General features: G+C 37.8%; 1 pseudogene; it reads right to left on the bottom strand.

The window, feature by feature from the left end:
- Window positions 1–329: 329 nt before the first annotated feature.
- Window positions 330–19784, bottom strand: part of LOC696260 (small ribosomal subunit protein uS2 pseudogene) — a 46789-nt pseudogene continuing 27334 nt past the window's right edge.

A 19784-nucleotide genomic window follows, 5' to 3' on the forward strand; every position in this document is an offset into this window, starting at 1 on the left:
GTAATCAGGAAAATGGGTATTAGCAAAGAAACAGACTCATAAGCAGTCTAGAGTAGTCTTGGAACAGGATAGACAATCCAGAAATAAACCCATAGAGGTATAACTATTTGATTTGGCAAACTTGCAAAATAAGTAAATAAAGAAAGAATAGGTTTGGTTTCTTTGAAAAAATAAATGATGTTGGAACAATTGAACATCCACATGCAAACAAAGCATAACAAAAGGAAAAGTTAAACTTTACACTTATATCTTTTTTTTTTTTTAGAAACTGATTTTTATTTTTCATCAACCTTATTTCCATGTTGCTTAAGAATCTGTGCAAGAACAGCTTAAGACCATTCGGTGGTTGCTCCTACCCATTCAGTGGCCTGAGTGGTGGGAGCTGCAGATCAGTCTTCCGTGGTAGGCTGAGTGCTCCAGTCTTCAGCAGGGAACTGCTGAATAGGCACAGAGGGCACCTGCACATCTTTAGACCAGTCTGCAATATCAGACTGAGTAGCAGTGAACTCAGGAGCTGGAGCAGTCCATTCACATGGAAAATCCTCTTTAGTCACAGCTTTTTCAGCAGCAGTCTGCTCTTCTTTTTCAATCTCTTCAGAATCTCTGTAGAAGTAGAGATCAGGCATGACCTCCCATGGGTGTGTATGGGAATTGGTGCCATGCATGGGCAGAACTTCCCAGACTGGTATCCATCACATCAAACCCACTGCGTGAGCTCCCTTGTTGTTGCATGGAATGGCAACGTTCACATAGTGCAGAGGAGTATCTGTGTTACATAGAGCCATGGTAGGTAGGTTAACATAAGATGCCTCTGTGAGAGGCTGGTGATCAGCCCTGGGCTCAGTAATCACAAGAAGCTGTGGCTCCCGGAAGGCTGCCTGGATCTGGTTAGTGAAGGTTCCAGGAGTGAAGCAGCCAGCAATTGGAGTGGCTCCAGTGGCAGCAGCAAACTTCAGCACGGCCCTCTGGCCAGTATTCCTAGAAGATATAACACTGAAATCAGCAGGATTTTCAATGGCAACAATGGCACTAGCTGCCAGCAGAAGTCTCCCAGGTCCTCTTCAGATTTACGATGTAGATGCCATCACTTTTCCTTTTACAGATGTACCGTTCCATTTGGAAGTCAAGATTGGCACCAACTAAGTGGGTTCCTGCTGCAAGGAACTTAAGAACATCCTCCTTCATTTGCAGAATATCAAGGGCTCCAGATATTGTGAAAGTTTCCCTTTAAGTTATGACGGCAATCCACAACTAGGCTGTATGGACCCTTCTGTAGGTAGCGCGGAAAGGCTGTATCACTATTAATGCAAAGTAGATCATAGTTCTAAATGTAAAACCTAAAACTATAAAGCTTTTAGAAGAACACATGAGTTGGAGTTAGGCAAGATATCAAAGAGTTATCAGACAGATATCAAAAACGCTATTCTTTTATAAAAAAGATAAATTGGATTTTAATAAAAATTTAAACTTTTTTCTCTCAGAAGGACACTGTTAAGAAAATGAAAAGATAAGCTATGTACTAGGATAAAATATTTTCAACGTATATATCCAACAAAGGACTTCTGTCCAAAATAGAAAAAAAACTCTCAAAACTCAACAGTAAGAAAATTAAAAGCTCAATTAAAATACAGGTAAATGATTTGAGCAGATACTCAACAATGAGGATATATGGATACAAATAACCCCATAAAATGATATATAATATATCACTATCGATATGAAAATTAAAACCACACAATTTTCAGTATTAGAATAGTTACATTTAAAAATATTGAAAATACCTATTGCTGATGATGATGCAGAGAAATTGTAACTCTCATACATTCTTTATGGGAGTTACATGGACCTTGAAACTGAACAAAATTGTCCCCTATGTACTTCAAAATTAATTAGAACTGGTGACTCTTTATCCTTTCCAATTTTTCCCTTTGGGAATGAAAAACTTTATACTGTCTATATTTAATGTCTGTGCCTGTCTCGCCATTGTATTTTGGATTCAGATAACTTGCTTTCTTGTTTTACATGTCCACAGAAAGACAACTATTTTTTCCCAGAATGGATCATACCTAGTGATATGATTTGGCTCTGTATTCCCACCCAAATCTCATGTTGAATTGTGATCCTGACTGTTGGAGGTCAGGACTGGTGGGAGGTGATTAGATCATAGTTCAGGCAGTCTGGAATAGTTTAGCGATTACAAAAAAAAGTTAAACATACACTTACATGACCAAGCAATCCCATATTTTAGGTGTTTACCCTAGAGATATGAAGCATATTCACAAAATCTTATTAACTAACATTCACAGCAGCTGTATTTGTAATTTCTACAAACTGAAAACAAGCATAATGTCCTCAGTGGATGAATTGATAAACCACTTCGGTATATACATATAATGGAATACTTTCTACTCAGCAAGAAAAAGAAAGAAACTGGTGATGTATACAATACTTGGATGCGTCTCAAAGGAATTAAGCTGAGTGCAAGAAGATAATCTGAAGAAGTTACACACTGTTGTTTTTATTTAAAGCAATATTCCAAACAAAACACTGTAGTACTGGAAGGTGGCAACAAACATCTAAAAATATGGAAGTGGATACTCTATTCTCATTGCCACTTGTTGGGAGATTCAAGATACTTATGGAGTGATAAAGAAAAGATATGGACACGGGGTGGTAGTACCACATGCAGGCTTTTTCAGGACAGTGCCTTGAGAGATTTGTATATTAGGAGAAGTCTCTTACTGCGTGAAACTGTCAGAGGCTATGGTGTGGAGGCCACCACTCTGAAGGGAAAGAAGGCAGGGTACTTCTGTGGGAGAGGGCTTAGGAGACAGAACTTATGTGTCTAGATGATGTCACTCAGTAGCCCAGTAGGGATTCTCCAGGTGAGAGGGTTCCAGAGCATAGCAGCATTCTGGGATCTTTACAGATTTGGAGTTTATCCTATGACTAGCAGATGCTGTGTGCACTTTCATGGGGCATGCAAAGCAAACAGGCTCTAAATGTCTAAAATATGCTGATTTGTGGAATATTTAAAGCAATGAGGTATATGAAAATTTGAGTTTGGCCCTAGTATGCTTATAAATTAATGGATCCTTGCCTGCTGTGAAGAAATAAACAACCGAGGGGCTGATATTTAGAGGTGACAATTAGTGTGATTATATAACGATTGGTTAATGGGTAGAGGCTGGAGGAAGTTAGGGTACATAATAAAAAAACAAAACAAAACACACTAGATTGCCTTGAAGAGACTGTGGGTAGAAATCGGAATGTCACAGTCAATTCTGTTAAGGAGTCAGGAAATGAGGAACGTGTTATCAAGATTGAAAACATTTTATATGTAACTGAGGAATTGTTACATAGTGGCAGAAAACTTGGCTGTATTGTGTTCTACAGTTGAGGAGAAAACAGAGATTAGAAACAATAAAATTGAACGGGTAGCTAAAATGATTTCCAAGTAAAGCATTGACGGTGTGGCCTATTTTTTTTCCTGCTTAGTAAAAAACACTGGGAAATAGATAAAGTAAGAAAGTTAAGCAAAAGGGAATTTGCACTTGATAAATTGGGAGGTTATTGGTCTATCCAGATTGTAAAGCATGCTAAAACGAGGAAAGTCACTGTCAGGAAAGTGTGCAATGGAGAAGAGGGCAAGGATATGGTTGGATAAACTTTTACTGATGCACTTAGGCGTGTGATTATTGGATCCACTCAGCCATCTCAGTGGAAGCCAGGGATAGCAATGGGGTTATCCAGGAAAGATCTATGGAGGACTGTCTTGTCTAATGCCATAGACCCTTGTGACATACACAGGAGATCCACAAAGTTATTGAGAATGTCATATCAGCAGGAACACTCCTAGCTTAGACTGAAAGGAAGAGAGAAAGGACAACATGAGAGAAAGATATTGGGCTTCCAAAACTACACAGGCAGGAACGTGCAACTGCAAACATGTACTCCCACTTAAGAAAAAGGAATAATAACTCTCTTTATTATTCCTTTAGAGGAAACCCTGCAGGTGGGACAGAGGCCTGTGGAGCTGACACAATTTCAGATGGCACAGCATCAAGGCACAGAGCATTATTCACAGGCCTTGAAACCTAACAAAATTGTCCCATTTCAAACCAGATTGGAACTGGTGACTCCCTATCCCTTCCAATTTTTCCCTTTTGGAATGAGAAAGTTTATACTGTCTATATTTAATGTCTGTGCCTGTCTCACCATTGTATTTTGGATTCAGATAATTTGTTTTCTTGTTTTACATGTCCACAGAAAGAGAATAGTTTTTTTTTTCTAGAATGGATCATACCTAGTGACACGGTTTGGCTTTATGTTCCCACCCAAATCTCATGTTGAATTGTGATCCTGACTGTTGGCAGTCAGGAGTGCTGGGAGGTGATTAGATCATGGGGGTGGTTTCTAATGGTTTAGCAGCATCCCCCCAGTGCTATCTCGTGGTACACTTTTCACGAGATCTGGTTGTTTAAAAATGTGTAGCACTTTCCCCTCTGTTCTCTCTCGTCCTCCTGGTCTACCATGTGAAGAAGGTGCTTGCTTCCACTTCACCCTTACACCATGATTAGAAGTTACCTGGGGCCTCCCCAGCCACACCTCATGTACAGTCTGTGGAACCGTGAGTCAATTAAACCTCTTTTCTTAATAAATTATCCAGTATCAGGTAGTTCTTTATAGCAGTATGAGAATGAAATAATACACTCAGAGACTAATTTGTACCTGATTTAGTTGATGAGATTGGGACTTTCGAGCTGATAATATTTAGATGGGACTTTGTACTTAGAATGGATGATATAATGGGTTGAGACTTTGGAGGATATGAGTGGTATGAGTGTATTTTTTATGTGGGACAGGTGTGAATTTTGGGGGGCCAGAGGGTGGACTGTAGGAGTTTGAATGATGCCATTCTCAGAAGATATGTCTATATCCTTACCCCCGGAACCTGAGAATGTGACTTTATTTGGAGAAAGGGTCTTTGCTGATGCAGTTAAGCATCTCAATATGAAATCAACCTGGATTATGTAAATGAGTTCTAAATCCAATGACAATTATCCTTTTAAGAGATACACAGGAGAGCAACACAGATGAGAATATCATAAGAAGACAGAGGTAGAGGTGGGAGTTATGCAGCCACAAGCCAGGAAATAACCTAGAGTCGTCATGGAAGAGGCAAGGAAGAATTTCCCCCTAAAGCCTTCAAAGAGAATGACACCTTGATTTTGGACTTCTGGTGTCCAGAACTATGAGATAACCCATTTTGGTTGTTTGCAACCACGGTTTGTGGTAACTTGTTATGGCAGCCCTAGGAAACAAATACATCTACTTTGTTACATTTTTAGATTTAGAGCTCTTTTAAGTGAAGATCACACTGGTTTTATAGAAGAACCCTCATGTACATTTGGTTTCTTGTGTAAGTTTGGGAGCCTGGAATTCTTGTTTTTGAAATGATCGTGACAGAAAATACGGCCCTAAGTTTACACAGACTTCTTAATAGCCCCATGAAGAGCAACTCTTAAGAAAGCATAAGATTCGGCCGGGCGCGGTGGCTCAAGCCTGTAATCCCAGCACTTTGGGAGGCCGAGACGGGTGGATCACGAGGTCAGGAGATCGAGACCATCCTGGCTAACACGGTGAAACCCCGTCTCTACTAAAAAATATAAGAAACTAGTCGGGCAAGGTGGCAGGCGCCTGTAGTCCCAGCTACTAGGGAGGCTGAGGCAGGAGAATGGCTAAACCCGCGAGGCGGAGCTTGCAGTGAGCTGAGATCCGGCTGCTGCACTCCAGCCTGGGCGACAGAGGGAGACTTCGTCTCGAAAAAAAAAAAAAAAAAAGGAAAGCATAAGATTCTATGTCACATCCAATTTGGGGTCTCATTGGGCAGAATAGGATTCTACCGAAAAGGTATGTTGTTTTTAATCTCCTTCCAATTCCTAGCAGGATTACTTCTACAATGTGAGGTCATTTCAGTATGTAGTTAGGACACAAGGTCAAGAAGGCAACCTTTCTGAGCTGGTTTTCTTATCCGTGAAATAAGAAAGCATTTGAATCTAACTTGCATCATTGTTTATTTTACATGAGAAAGAATGTGAACATGCTTTTTAAGCTATAACACACCACACAAATGTACTTTAAAACTTATTGATATTGCTAGATGATTTTAAGCTGAAATATTACAACATTTACACTTCATGCTAACATGTTTTCTCCCCCATTCCTATTTTATTAAATTAATTCGAACACTGAGTCATTTATCTTGACATCTTATCAGTTTCCACAGTTTTGCATCACTTGTCTATTACACACCATCATCCAAATTCAGATTAGGAAGTTTGCCTCTAGTTTTTGAGGCTATTGTAACAATGTTTGGAATATTGCAAATGAGCATTTTTTTCTGAAATTAATATATTTATCAAGTCATTCCCAGTGGGCCATCACTTACCTGTTACATATCAAGCTATCTAGCTATTTTGGTAATTTTCTTATTGATAAAAGGTTGGCCATGAAATTTTTGCTTGATTTGAGAAACCTAGCTATTCAATTATTATTGATTTTAATGTTATAGTTTCCCTGTGTTTAAGAACACAAACAAAAACCGTAGATATTAACTGAAAATCCCAGTTAATAACCTGAATAAATATTGCAAAATAATTTCTTATATTTGAATTTTTCTGTTTTAAACAGGATATTACACATTGCTGACTATAGCCTTCATGCTAATTAACTTCAATCAAATGAAGACTCTGATTCTAGCAAGAAATGTCAGAAAGAATAAGGTAAAAATAATATGTCAACTTTCACTCTTCATGCTGCAGCCTTTAGCTCCAAAATAACAGAATGAAAGGCTATGGAAATTCGTTCATGCAAAACAATTACTTCCCATATTTGACTCATTACCATATAGCCATGTTAACTCATGGTGGATTCATTTCCTTTATTTGCTTTCTCTGAAGGCATTTTTTTCACTTTACTGTTTACTGCTTGTCCAATATTTTGTTTTTTCTACTATTCTTTGTTCAAACTGCAAAAATCTGAAATAAAAATATAATATAGAAGTATAGGCATCAGCTAACATTTTCTATGGCATATGGTACTTCAGATGCCATATGTACCAGTGTTTAGTGATTCTGGCAAAGAGGCATAGAATGGTGAAATCCAACTGCCAGGATTGCTGAAAACAAATATGTAAATGCTCCAGGGCTTTTGTTATTCATAACATACCTCTAACACAGCACATACAATATGCTGTTCATTCTGTAACTAGTATAACTAATAAACCACATTTTTCTCTCTTATTTTTTAAGGCTTCTCCAAGTCTGTATGGTCTTCTGACTCTAACCTTCAATCTCACTATTGAACTGTATATTTCAGGAAGCTCCTATTAATGAAAGAGGCCTAGGGGAACACATTCATCCTTTTTCAAGGGCATTTATTTATTTTTCAAATTAAAATCCAAAGTCTTTTGCAGGCTTCTCTGTGAAACAAAGAAAATGCACTGGGTATGTTCTGTAGACAACATGCAGTCACGAGGCGAAAGCAGATAACACCAGGAAAGGCAAATTTTGACAGAACAGAAGTTTCTTTACCATGGGGTGTCCTGTGGTCTTCCCCACACTGACGTTCCATAGGATGTAATGTAAGAGGAGGTCTACGGATATAATTACTTTTAAAATGCTAAACAATGAGAATTTTAATAACTTTTAGGCTGCTACAAGCATTCAAGTCCATGTAAAAAAAAAGTCACAATTTTGAGATAATCATTATGTAAGAAATAAATGTCAGTCTTGTTTTGTTTTGTTTTCTCTGCTAACTGCACATAGCTGATGGAAAATAAGCTCCTCCTTTCTGTTTCATAGATGGGCAGTCGACACAAAGTGGAAAGAACAGCGAGAGTACTTAGAGGTCATTATGTTCCACTTGTCATCAGACAAGCCGTTTAACCTCTTTGAGCTTGTTTCCATATGTATGATGAGGATAATATCTTCCCTGGGGATATTACTATGAGGATAATATGCTATAATCTTTGTGAAAGTGCACTTATCTAGCATTTTTATTATTAAAAAGAAAGCATCTGTGGATTTACTGGTAGTTTAGAGATCTAAGGAGGCTCATACTACTCACCACTATTTTTCAGTACGCACAAAAATATGGAAGGAATATTGGAGATGGAAAATGGTGAATGTACCAATGAGGTGGTCAATGATGAGAATGACTCCTTCTGGGTTTAATTCTTTTAGGCTGAAGCAAATTAAATTGCCATTTATATAGGTCAAAAATGATCTAATGTAAGACAAACTATTTGGTCATCCTTAGCTGTTTTGATGGATTCCCACGATATCGCACACACACATGCTCACCTTTTCCTTTCAAGTTTCTGCAGTAACTATTAACTAGAAGAGCAGTCTGATTTCCATTTGTTTACCAGCTTCTTCCCTTTTCCTCACCCCATTATCAAAGTATTTGATTATAACTCTGAAATGGTTCTCAAATGTGAACTTTTTATGTCCACTGCCACTGCCACAGTCCAGCTATTTCTTGCTAAGATTGTTGAAATATTCTCCATCTAATATTGAACCTAATAATTCTCTGTGGCAGCAACAATCATAATTTGAAGGATTGGGAAGAGGAGTAGGAATATAGTTGGCAAGGTCAGCAAATTATCTCCAGGTTTAGTCTGAGATCCAAGATACAATTATAAACAGATGTTAAAGACAATAACAGAATGTTGGGAGGAAGAACTGAATACTTATGAAGAGGGTACTAAGAGTTGTTCTAAAGAGGAAAATAAGATCAAGAATCAGGAAACTCTAATATAAGGTAATGAGGCTGGGCGCAGTGGCTCATGCCCGTAATCCCAGCACTTTGGGAGGCCGAGGTGAGTGGATCACCTGAGGTCAGGAGTTTGAGACCAGCCTGGGCAACATGGTGAAACCCCATCTCTACTAAAAATGCAAAAATTGGCCGATTGTGGTGGCTCTCGCCTGTAATCCCAGCTACTTGAGAGGCTGAGGCAGGAGAAACGCTTGAACCTGTGAGGTGGAGGCTGCAGAGAGCCGAGATCGCACCACTGCACTCCAGCCTGGTCAACAGAGCGAAACTCCGCCTCTAAAATAAATAAATAAATACACACACACATATATATACATACACACACACACACACACACACACACATATATATATATATATATATATATATATAGAGAGAGAGAGAGAGAGAGAGAGAGAGAAAGTAATGAAACTTGCATTAGAACAACTATTAAAGTTGCCTGCCCTGTAGTCTCATCGTCAGTAACTGGGGTTGGGGGATAAACCTCTTCTTACCTATAGGTGACAATTGTCTGGAAAGAGTGATTCTATGGTTTGACCTTTATATGGGAAAAGTAGATGGAGCTATGTTATAGGGGAGCTTACGAAAAAATCCCCAAATGGGGCCTGAGATCTCTGGAATGCTATCATGTAATAATCATTTACTTCCCATAGGTACAACAAGACTGATAAATCCAACTGTTTTTCTTAAACAAGGTGGCCTAAGTTTGCTGATCTCTTTTCTGTAATGTTCTGTCACTAAATTGAAAAAGAAAAATCCTTTATAAAAGCTCCTTTTGTTTTGAAATTATATCCTATTAGTCTTTTGTTATGTTTAGATCTACACATAAAATAGGAAAAAAATCATGTCTCTGAATTCTAGGCAAGACAAAAGGAAGTTACAATTGAGTTTCATCACAGGTGGAATAGTTCCAAATGCTGCCTGGAAAAAATGGTAAATAATAATAAGTGAAGAATACTTTTCTCCCAGGTATAGTAGATAAGAAAAAACCTACAGAGAATTAGCAATTACTGAGAAATCATGATGACAACTCAGGGACTATTAACAATTAAAATTTTTCATCTTCAGACAGAGAATATATCTGACTTAGAGGGGAAAGCATTCTCAAATTCAGCAGAAACAGCAACAAATTACTGTCCTGATTTTATTTATAAACCCATGTCATTTTAGATTATCTGTTCTAACTGCGAAATCCTTCAGTAAGAAAAAAAAGTAATAGTCGCAACAAAAGCTTTCAAAATAGGTTATCTCTGATCATTAGAAAGAAACAAAGTAATACAGACACACTCCAGAGAGTGGCATCATCCACCATTGATGGTAACAATTCTCAAGAGAGCCTGGATCATGACATAGCTTAAATTTTTGGTAAAGAAGACAGACTTCAAAATAGGTACAAGCTACTCTCATGAACTTCTAATAAACACATTTTTGAAAATTCAGAAAGGATAGAGAAAAGTGCTTCAGAATAAAGTAGGGCTCTCAAGAACAGCAGAGAACCCAAGACACACACATTAATCAATAGATTAATTAATCAACAAATCAATTCAGTACCCTAGAACCAGCTTCTATAAGAGGCACTGAGGATAGAATAAAAACATAACACAGAATCAACTCTCGAGAAGCTTGTAATCTAGTAGAAGAGGAAGAAAAGACTGAAATACTATGAAGACTCATTTTAATCATGGTATGAGAAAAAGAGTGATTCATTCTACTAGACTTGGTCAGAGGAGACTTCACAGAGGGACACATATCTAAGCTTGATCTTGAGAGATGAATAGGAGTCTGTTTTTTGGAGAGGAAGGGAAGACATTCCAATTAGAGGAAACAGCATTTAGTGGACTTAGAAGATCTGAAAGAGTTATATCGGAAAGAGCAGGACACAGAAAAACAGAACTTATGGAAACAGTGGGCTACAGCAGAAATGAACTTGGCCGATGAACTAAAACAATAGAAATTTTGGAGATTGGGAAGTGCAGTATTACTAATTTAAGAGCAAGAGAATTATTGTTCAACCAACAACAGGTTATCATATATTTCTAATTTTCCCTACCTCCTTATATCTTCATCCTATTCACCTCCTGATGACCACCTCACTAAATGTTTCTGTAGCTAGTCTCCAAGGCACTGTAGCATGGCTAAACCAGCTGAGGGTTTATAAGCAACTAGCACAAGCTGCTGTGCATGACTCCAGGAGTTATACCAGGGACGTTTCTTGGGTGCCCCAAAGTTGTTGGGTCATGGTCCTTACTCCAGCCTAGTTTTGCCCATTCTTGAAATGGCCAAAGGGAGTGAAACTTCTGGTGAATACTGATGAAGAGCAAAATACAAAGAAGGGCAATGGTATCATCGCTCATTCATATGCAAAGAGAGAAATACATGGAGTAAACATTTTGTTCATCAACTAGAATACAAAATTATTAAATTTTATTTTAAATCATATTTTATTTTTATTGTGATTGTATCTTTTCTTGTAAATCATCTTCTTCTGAATACACATAGAGTTGATGATGGGAAGTAAATTTTAAATACAGGTAAGTTCTGTGGTGAGGAGGTAGGAGCTCAACATTATTCCATCAACGTGATGTATTTGCTAAGTAAATGTTTACCATTATAATGGCACATACATAAAAACTCAGGTACAAATGTTGCCAATAAGGACTTCAGAAAGCATTTCTATATATCCATTCTATAAAATAAATATAAAATATTTTATGGAATACTTACAAATACATACATGTGCTCACACACAACATACTTTAGAAAAGAACTAAACCCCTTTATGACAAATCTGCCAACAGAATAAACAATCTTGACTACAATGCAAAGCTTGCCAAGTCCTGTCAGAAAGCTCTTGTGCCTCAATGTAATTCTCGAATAGTGAAGAACCACTAAAATAACCCTTTCACTCAGACTCCTGTGATTCCCTGCAGGGAGCTTTCACTGCAGTTGTCACTGTGCAAAAGCAATCAAATTTAACATATAGATACAGGGAAAGAAGGCGTGTGAGAGCATATGTGTGTGTGCTCTCACATATGTATGTATGTATGTATATAGAAGGACAGCTGATGTCTCTGATCTAATAAAATATATATGAATAATTGGCAAAGGGGTCTGTAGGACTTCAATGTCTTTAGTTTTTCACCCAGTAGACTTCAAATTTTATTAGAGCTAATGGAGATTTTCATTGAGTTTATGTTCATGGATTTTTAAGTCCATATACCCAGCAGGACGAAATTATCATATAGAACAGTATTTCTCAAATGGTAGGTTGTGATTGATTAGGAGGTTATAAAATCTATTTTAAAAGTTGTGATCAGCATTTTAAAGATTGAAGTATAATAGAACAGAAAACTACAGAAAAGTATTATATATATAGTACATGTAATTTTTTTGTGTGAAACTTTTAGTGTGTATATGAATATGTGTGTTTGTAACTGTGCATGTATGTGTTTTTATTGGGCGATGATCTCCACTTTAAAATCTGAATTGTAATTTTAAAAAGTTTGAAATTCACTGACATACAGTGTCTCTTTTAATTCTGTGTTCAGCACAGTATTTTCATCCTGGAAACAATGAACTCCCTGAAGGCAAGTATTGGATGTATTTCATCTTTATACCCTCCACAGCCCCTGAAGTGCCATGCACTTAGTGGAAGATCACTAAAGAATTATCAAACAAATGTTGAGAACTTCAGATGGTTGTATTTAAAAGGATAATAAAGATAATAGTTTGCATTGACACAGCACTTCATACTTTTCAGAATGCTTTCCCATCGATGATCTCATTGATAATTCAGAACTATTCTGTTGGAAGGATTGCATTAATAAATTTAATTATCTCCTAAGTGTGCTTCATATTTCAGTGGTACACAATAAGATATTCTTTAAGTAGACCTTAACATTTATGTTTAGGGGAGGATCCAGGTTTTATGGGACCTGAAGCTTATAGAATTTTGGAGACCTGCATTAAGAACAAGCACACAAAATGAGGAATAGAAATTTAGGCAGAATAGTAAATATTTATATATAAGGAGAAAGTAAATTATAAAGACTAAAGAAATGGAAAAGTTGGCAATTATTACAAACTATTAAATCCAGAAAAATATAAGTAACATGAGTTTTAAATCAATGGCTGGCATCTCTGTAATATTTTCTTTGTCCTTTTTTGTTGCACCCTTTGGTTTTTCCTTTTGAGACAGAGTCTCACTCTATCACCCAGTCTGGAGTGCAGTGGCAGGATCATAGCTCACTGCAACCTCAGCCTCCCAGGTTCAAGAGGTTCTCCTGCCTCAGCCTAGTTGCATACATTTTGATTGCCTCTCTTGTGACAAAAAAGTTGTAGGATTGTTTTTAATAAAGAGAATAGAATATTTATTTATCATAGCTAATTGAAGTTACTTTTTATTTTTGACAGGTTAGATGCATAGAACATCATCTATGATTTCATAGTCATACTTGCTATTTGTAGTACTCCTAAAATCTGTGCCTTTTAAATACATGAATTCGTATGAATTCCAATCTCTGTTTCCTCAGCTCAGCAATGCTACTGGTCTCTGGCTCTTCCCTGACTGTGGACTGTAAACTTTCTGCAAGCTGTAATCTAGTACAAATGTAGGGTTTGGTTTGGTTTTTTCCCGAAGTTTCAGAGATCACAGTCCTGTTTGGCCTGCTGACTCCTGTCTGAAAAGTATTTTTTTCATATATTTCATCTATTTATTCATGTTCTTCATGTTTAAAGTGGGAGGGTAAATCTGATTTGCATTATTTCATCTGGTCAACATTGGAAATCTACAATACCATTTTTAATTTCTGCATAGTATTTTGTTTTATAGATATGCCATATTTAAACTAGTGACCTATTATTGGATATTTATATTTTTCAATAAAGAAACTTGTTTTGCATAAATATTATGAAAATATTATGCAGATATATTTCTATATGCTTTCAAATATTTCTTTACACAAAATTTCTGGTCTAAGAGTACACAATAACCAAGGATTTTTTTAAATAAATTATATAGATATTACTTACCCATCTAAAATAAGTGCTGGGATTCCTTAGGAACTAACTAAATAACAGTCTTCCTGACTACATAATTTTAAAACAAACTGATACATAATAAAAAGGAATGCCAGCTGTAAGCCAAAATGGCACCTTTGTTGCGTAGAGAAGGTAAGTTAGGTGGTGTGAGGGCTAAAGAAGCCTGCCAACTGAACACAGGGTAAGTAGAGTTGCCCAAGGACAGATAATCCTGGACCAGGAGAAGCTTCATCATATTAATTACTCCTCCAGAGACAGAGTTTACTGTCTGAAACTCCCAATAAAAGGCCACTAGCAATAGTTTCCCAGTAGGAAGGAGGAAGAAACTGAGCTGACAAAACTCTTGTTTATTTTTCCAAAATCTACCAATCAGATAAGTCATTCCACTTCCTGGGACAGATGGTAGTTGTGTAAAAGATACCAGCAGTTGTGCTAATTAAGGTCTCTCAATATGAAAGAAAATATCAGGAAGGGATAAGAAATGTTTTCCTGCTAATAATAATAGTTATTGATAACTTACTATGTACCAAACAATGCACATAATTTCATTAAATCTTTACCTTAACCCTGTGAAGTAGATACCATTATCTTTATTTTATAGAAAGCCTTAAGGTCTGTACTGAGGGAATCTGGAACTACTCAGTAAAGTTCACAGTACTTCTCAGTGTGTCTTACCACTTTATCAAAAGTACTTAGGAAACCTTTAAATTATAGTAGATAGGACCATTTCTTAAATGTGTGGAAAAGTATAACTTTTATTAAGTTGTCATGTAATTGAATTTAATTTCTGCCTAGAGCCACTGTTCCCAATTGATGACAGAAAACTTAATCTACTCCCATTAAGTTAAACCTAGAAATTAACGATTATTCTCAATTCAGATTCAAACTTCTACTCCACCCTTGTTTCCTGAGGTTGTATCTAAGCTCTGGAGGTTTTTGTTTTTTGTTTTTTTTTTCATCTTTACTTGTCAGGAATTCTATAATCACATGGAATTCTATTCTCTCTCTGTTAGCCTCCTTTTCCTTGTCAGGGCTAAGGGTAGGTGGAGAATGGGGGATTATCTAGCCTATCCCTGAACCTATTGTTTATGAATAATCCTTGGTTTTGTTGTTCAAAATAAACATTTTTCCTTCTTTCAAAGCTGTAGACTTTGTGGAATTTAAAGGTATATTAAAAAGTAGTAATTAGGTTCTTGTTCTTTTTGTACCTCAAAGTAATGCTGCTTCTGACCAAATAGGGGAAGAGCAACAGGAAAACTAGGTAATAGGTGTGAGAAATGAGGAGAGAAACCTGTTATCTCAAAATATTAGCCTCTTTTGCAAACATGAGAACCTCTGGGCATGGGGTCTGGGATAATCATTTTAGCAAATTTTTCAGTTTGGCCCTGATCTCAGATGGACCCTACAGGATTGGTTTTTTGGTTTTTTTTTTGACGGAGCCTTGCTCTTGTCACCCAGGCTGGAGTGCAGTGGTGCAATTTCGGCTCACTGAAACTTCCGTCTCCTGGGTTAAAGCGTTTCTCCTGCCCCAGCCTCACAAGTAGCTGGGACTATAAGCACCCACCACCACATCCAGCAAATTTTTTGTATTTTTAGTAGAGACGGGGTTTCACTATGTTGTCCAGGCTGGTCTCGAACTCCTGACCTCAGGTGATCTGCCTGCCTCAGCCTCCTGAAGTGCTGGGATTACAAGCATGAGCCACCATGCTTGGCCACTCCAGAGGATTTAGAGGAGGCTGGGAATGACCTGATAGGTGTCATAATGATGTAAATACGTGGATGCTTAGATTAGAAATAAAAATATACAAATATAAAAATATTCTGATTTATCAGAATGTATGTGCTAGAAAATCAAGGCACTTTCTGCAAAGTGTTTTGACTTTCTATCTTCCTCTGTGCTTTTTGCTGGATTTCTAGGTTTTCCCCTGTATATTTAGTCTAATTTACCTTATGTTCCACTTCTCCCTCTCTTAGATGAGAGGACTGGTTTGAATGGGGTGAAAAGATTAGTAATTATTGGGTATCTATGATGTTCCTGAAACTTTATATGATCTCAGTGAATCTGTACAACATTCAGTTAATTCTCAGAAAGGTTAAATAAATTGCTCAAGTTTGCACAGGTAGCAGGTGACAGAGCAAAGATTAAAATCCAACCTATCTGGTATCAAAGTCAGGCTTTAATTACTTTACTTTGCTGCTTTCCTTGACAGAGGATTTAGTGATACCCCTTGATTCCCTCATTACCAACATTTCCTCTACTTCCCATTCATATGGATGGCCTAATCCTCATTCTTCCTTTCCCCATACTAATTATCAGATTGCGCCTGTAAAGGAAATTGTATATATGGTATTATCTTTTCTGTTTTAGATTTCCGATAACAATACCATTTTTTATATAAGCTTTGTAAAGTCCTATATAGAGTCGTGATTCAAGGCATTGTAACACTGACATGGATTTGAAGCTCAGTTTCACAGTTGTGTGAGCAAGTTAACCTCTGAGATCCTCACATTGCTTTTTCTGGTTTCTGTATCAGGATCCATTTTGTAACATTTAATTCAATATATTTTAATGATTTCAATATATGTTTTTTTCCCTGAAACAAATTTCTTTAGGCCTAAATTATCTAGAGTTCCCTTTTATGTGGGATTATCTTTCTTAATAATATTTTGGTTCCGAGTGGCTGAATTGGTAAGAGAAGGCATAGGATAGATACAGGAGAAGTGAGTGGAAGGACAGGAGTTCCCAGAAAGAGGAAAAGGGACAGAGAAGGTTGTTATCTGTTTTTGGCCTGCTTTCAGGTTTCCTGAGGTTTGGAATCCTCTAGCTCATGGCCCCACTCCTTTCCTGGTCTCAGGTCAGTGCAGCTGGCTGCATCCCAAGGACCTTTTTGTCTATGCAGCCTGCTGTGCTGATGCCCTTGCCTTTTTCTCTCTCTACATCTCCGGAAAGTCTCTGTGTACACGTGCACTTCTTGGTGTACTCACGGGCTACATTTTAAAATAAATTACTTATCAAAAGCATTTTTCCCATAACAAGCAAAGAAAAGCATGGATACAGTTATTTCTTTGAACACATTAAATCTATATATAGTGGAGGCGATATTCACGTGAAAACTTCCTCTGGAGCCCCCTGTGCTGGATGGTATGGATTGTGCAGTGGCAGAATTTAAACTTCTAGTTAAAATTATCTCACTCTTTTCTGCCTTAAAACAGTCCTATCAAATATAACTACTCAGACATCTCACAGTTCAGCTTTCTTTGAGAATTCCTTCTTCTATTCTGCTTGAAAGATGACATCTGAATTCAAGAGAACGTATAGGTCTTCATGGTCATAGGAGCAGTGGGGTTGATTTCAAATGGGCTTTAGTTTCTCCCTGGCTTCTGGGAAATGTTCTTTGTCCCTCATAGTCAACTAGGCATCCTTCTGGAATCACCCGCCAAAGTCTGCATCTGATGAAACTTGTGGTGGGGTCTCTTTGCATGGCCAGTGAACAGGGATCCTCTACTTACAGAACTGCCTCCCCCTTAACTCTTGGCAGCATTACCAATCCTCAGCAGTTTCAACAATGATGCCACCACATTTCTCATCCCCCTTAGCTGGCCTTCTGGCTCTCAACTCACTTACTTCACATGAGAATTTCTAAATCTCTTACAAACCTCACAAGAGAAAGATTCAGCGGGTGCTATTCCTGGTCTTTTCTTTGTGCCTAGTGGGCACATGACAGATTCTAATCTCCTGGACATCCTTTGTTAATGACAGGCAATGTAGGTGATGATCATGCCAGAATCCTAAATGAGAAAGGAAAGAAACTTTTTATTTTCCTCTCTGCTTACTTGTATATCTTAGTATGCATTCCTCCCTTGAAACAAACACTTGAGTGCAATTAGCTTATCTGGGAGATAATCTGTGGAAACACTGGTAAGGGAGTGGGGAAGTGAGAGGAGGAAGGAAAGAAAGCCAACAGAGAGTGCATTACTAAACAAATTATGATGTGCTTTAATAAAGGAAGTATCCTCTTAGCCCTACTGTGGAATATGACTGGTGGGTTCTCTGGTCATATGTAATAATGTGAGACTTTGGTCCCGTCATCAATACTCTACCAAGGCAATTCTAACAATTTTATCTCATTTATTATAGGCCATTATCATCTTCATGCTTCAAGGACTATCCCAGCAGCAAGATAAGATTGACTCAAAACAGCTTTGCTCCCAGGGTCCTGATCATGGAAGAGTGTCTACAGATCAACACGCTCTCTTAAACAGCTTTATATCTGCCCCTCGCTACTCTATGCCCACAGATCTATATTTGGTCATGATCTGAATACAAGTTCATCAACTGCTATTGTTTTGTTTTGTTTTTTTGAGACGGAGTCTCATACTGTCGCCTGGGCTGGAGAGCAGTGGCACAATCTTGGCTCACTGCAACCTTCACCTCACGGGTTCATGCAATTCTCCTGCCTCAGCCTCCCAAGTAGCTGGGATTAGAGGTGTACGCCATCACACCCGGCTAATTTTTTGTATTTTTAGTAGAGACGGGGTTTCACCATGTTGGCCAGACAGGTCTTGAACTCCTGACCTCGTGATCCACCCACCTCAGCCTCCCAAAGTGCTAGGATTACAGGTGTGAGCCACCATACCCACCTTCAGCTTCTGTGGTTTTGGGGGTAAATAATCTTTTTCTTTTATACCAGATATAGTACCTCCCTAGTCAGAGCTAGGTTGAAAGTTATTCCTGATTGTTGATCTAAGTCTGTGATTCTCAAAGCATAGTCTTTGGACCAGCAGTAATGCCTGGGAATTTTTAGAAATGCAAATTCCAAGTCCCATCCCAAGCCTACTGAATCAGAAAATCTAGAGATGGGGACTCAGTAATCCATGATTTAACAAGCCCTTCAGGTGCTACAGATACATGTTAAAGTTTGAGAAACACTTAACTAGGAGCCAAGACCAGAAATGGGAGCAGATCTTCAGAAGGTCAGATATCATCTTATGGGGCACCTGCCTCAGATGAGACCTTTTCATGGTCTCCAGGTAAGGAAAGGCTGTCCTCTGCCCAAGAGCAGAAAGTTGCTTCTCCTAAGTAAAAAGTTTCGGGAGATTTAGTGGTTCAGTATATTCATATATTCAGATATTCTTATTTTAAACTTTAGTTTTCTATTTTTCCTATCAGGGCCAGGACTATAACATAGGGAATGCTAATGGATTGTACAGTTAGCCTTATTTGTAACTTTTACTTTCCCAGTAAAATCCATAGCCTAATTTAGCAGAGTCCGTCCTCTGGCTGCTGGAGATAAGGGTCTCTTTAAGTACTGTCACACCAGACCAATGGCTTCCACACTGTGTTCTGAGTTGACAGTTGAGTGATGTGACTGTGTGATTTACTCTTATCTTCCTTTGCCACTTTTATGGCCCAAGAACACACAAACACCTCCACAGATCTTACTGTTTCCTTATCTCTCTCAAACCCTTGAGTTATTGCACATACCACATATCCTCTTTCACCTGTAGTCTATCCCAATTCACCATAAGTAAGGCTTTTTGTGTTGCTGGAGTACTATAAAAACTGTCACCTTTCTGTTGTTGCCTTACTTTGGTTTCCTCTAGAAAAATATTCTAAAATAAAGATTCAATTGCAAGTAGATTTAACAACCCTTATCTCATTGTCCAGATGGTGTCACATGGCCTAATTGTGCTGGTGATCATTCAAGTGAGAATTTAGTTTTCTTACCTGCTACCATGTGACGCAGCAAGAGAGAATGAGGATAGGAGTGAATATTGGCTCAGCCAAATAGCAATGTTTGCCACAGAAGGTATGTAAAAAACATTACCCAACTATACATATAAACACACACACTCACACATGCATGTCACTGCATATGTGATTTATTCTCTCTTCTGTGTATATA

Source organism: Macaca mulatta, chromosome 5, assembly GCF_049350105.2.
Source record: "Macaca mulatta isolate MMU2019108-1 chromosome 5, T2T-MMU8v2.0, whole genome shotgun sequence".
NCBI classification, from domain to species: domain Eukaryota; kingdom Metazoa; phylum Chordata; class Mammalia; order Primates; family Cercopithecidae; genus Macaca; species Macaca mulatta.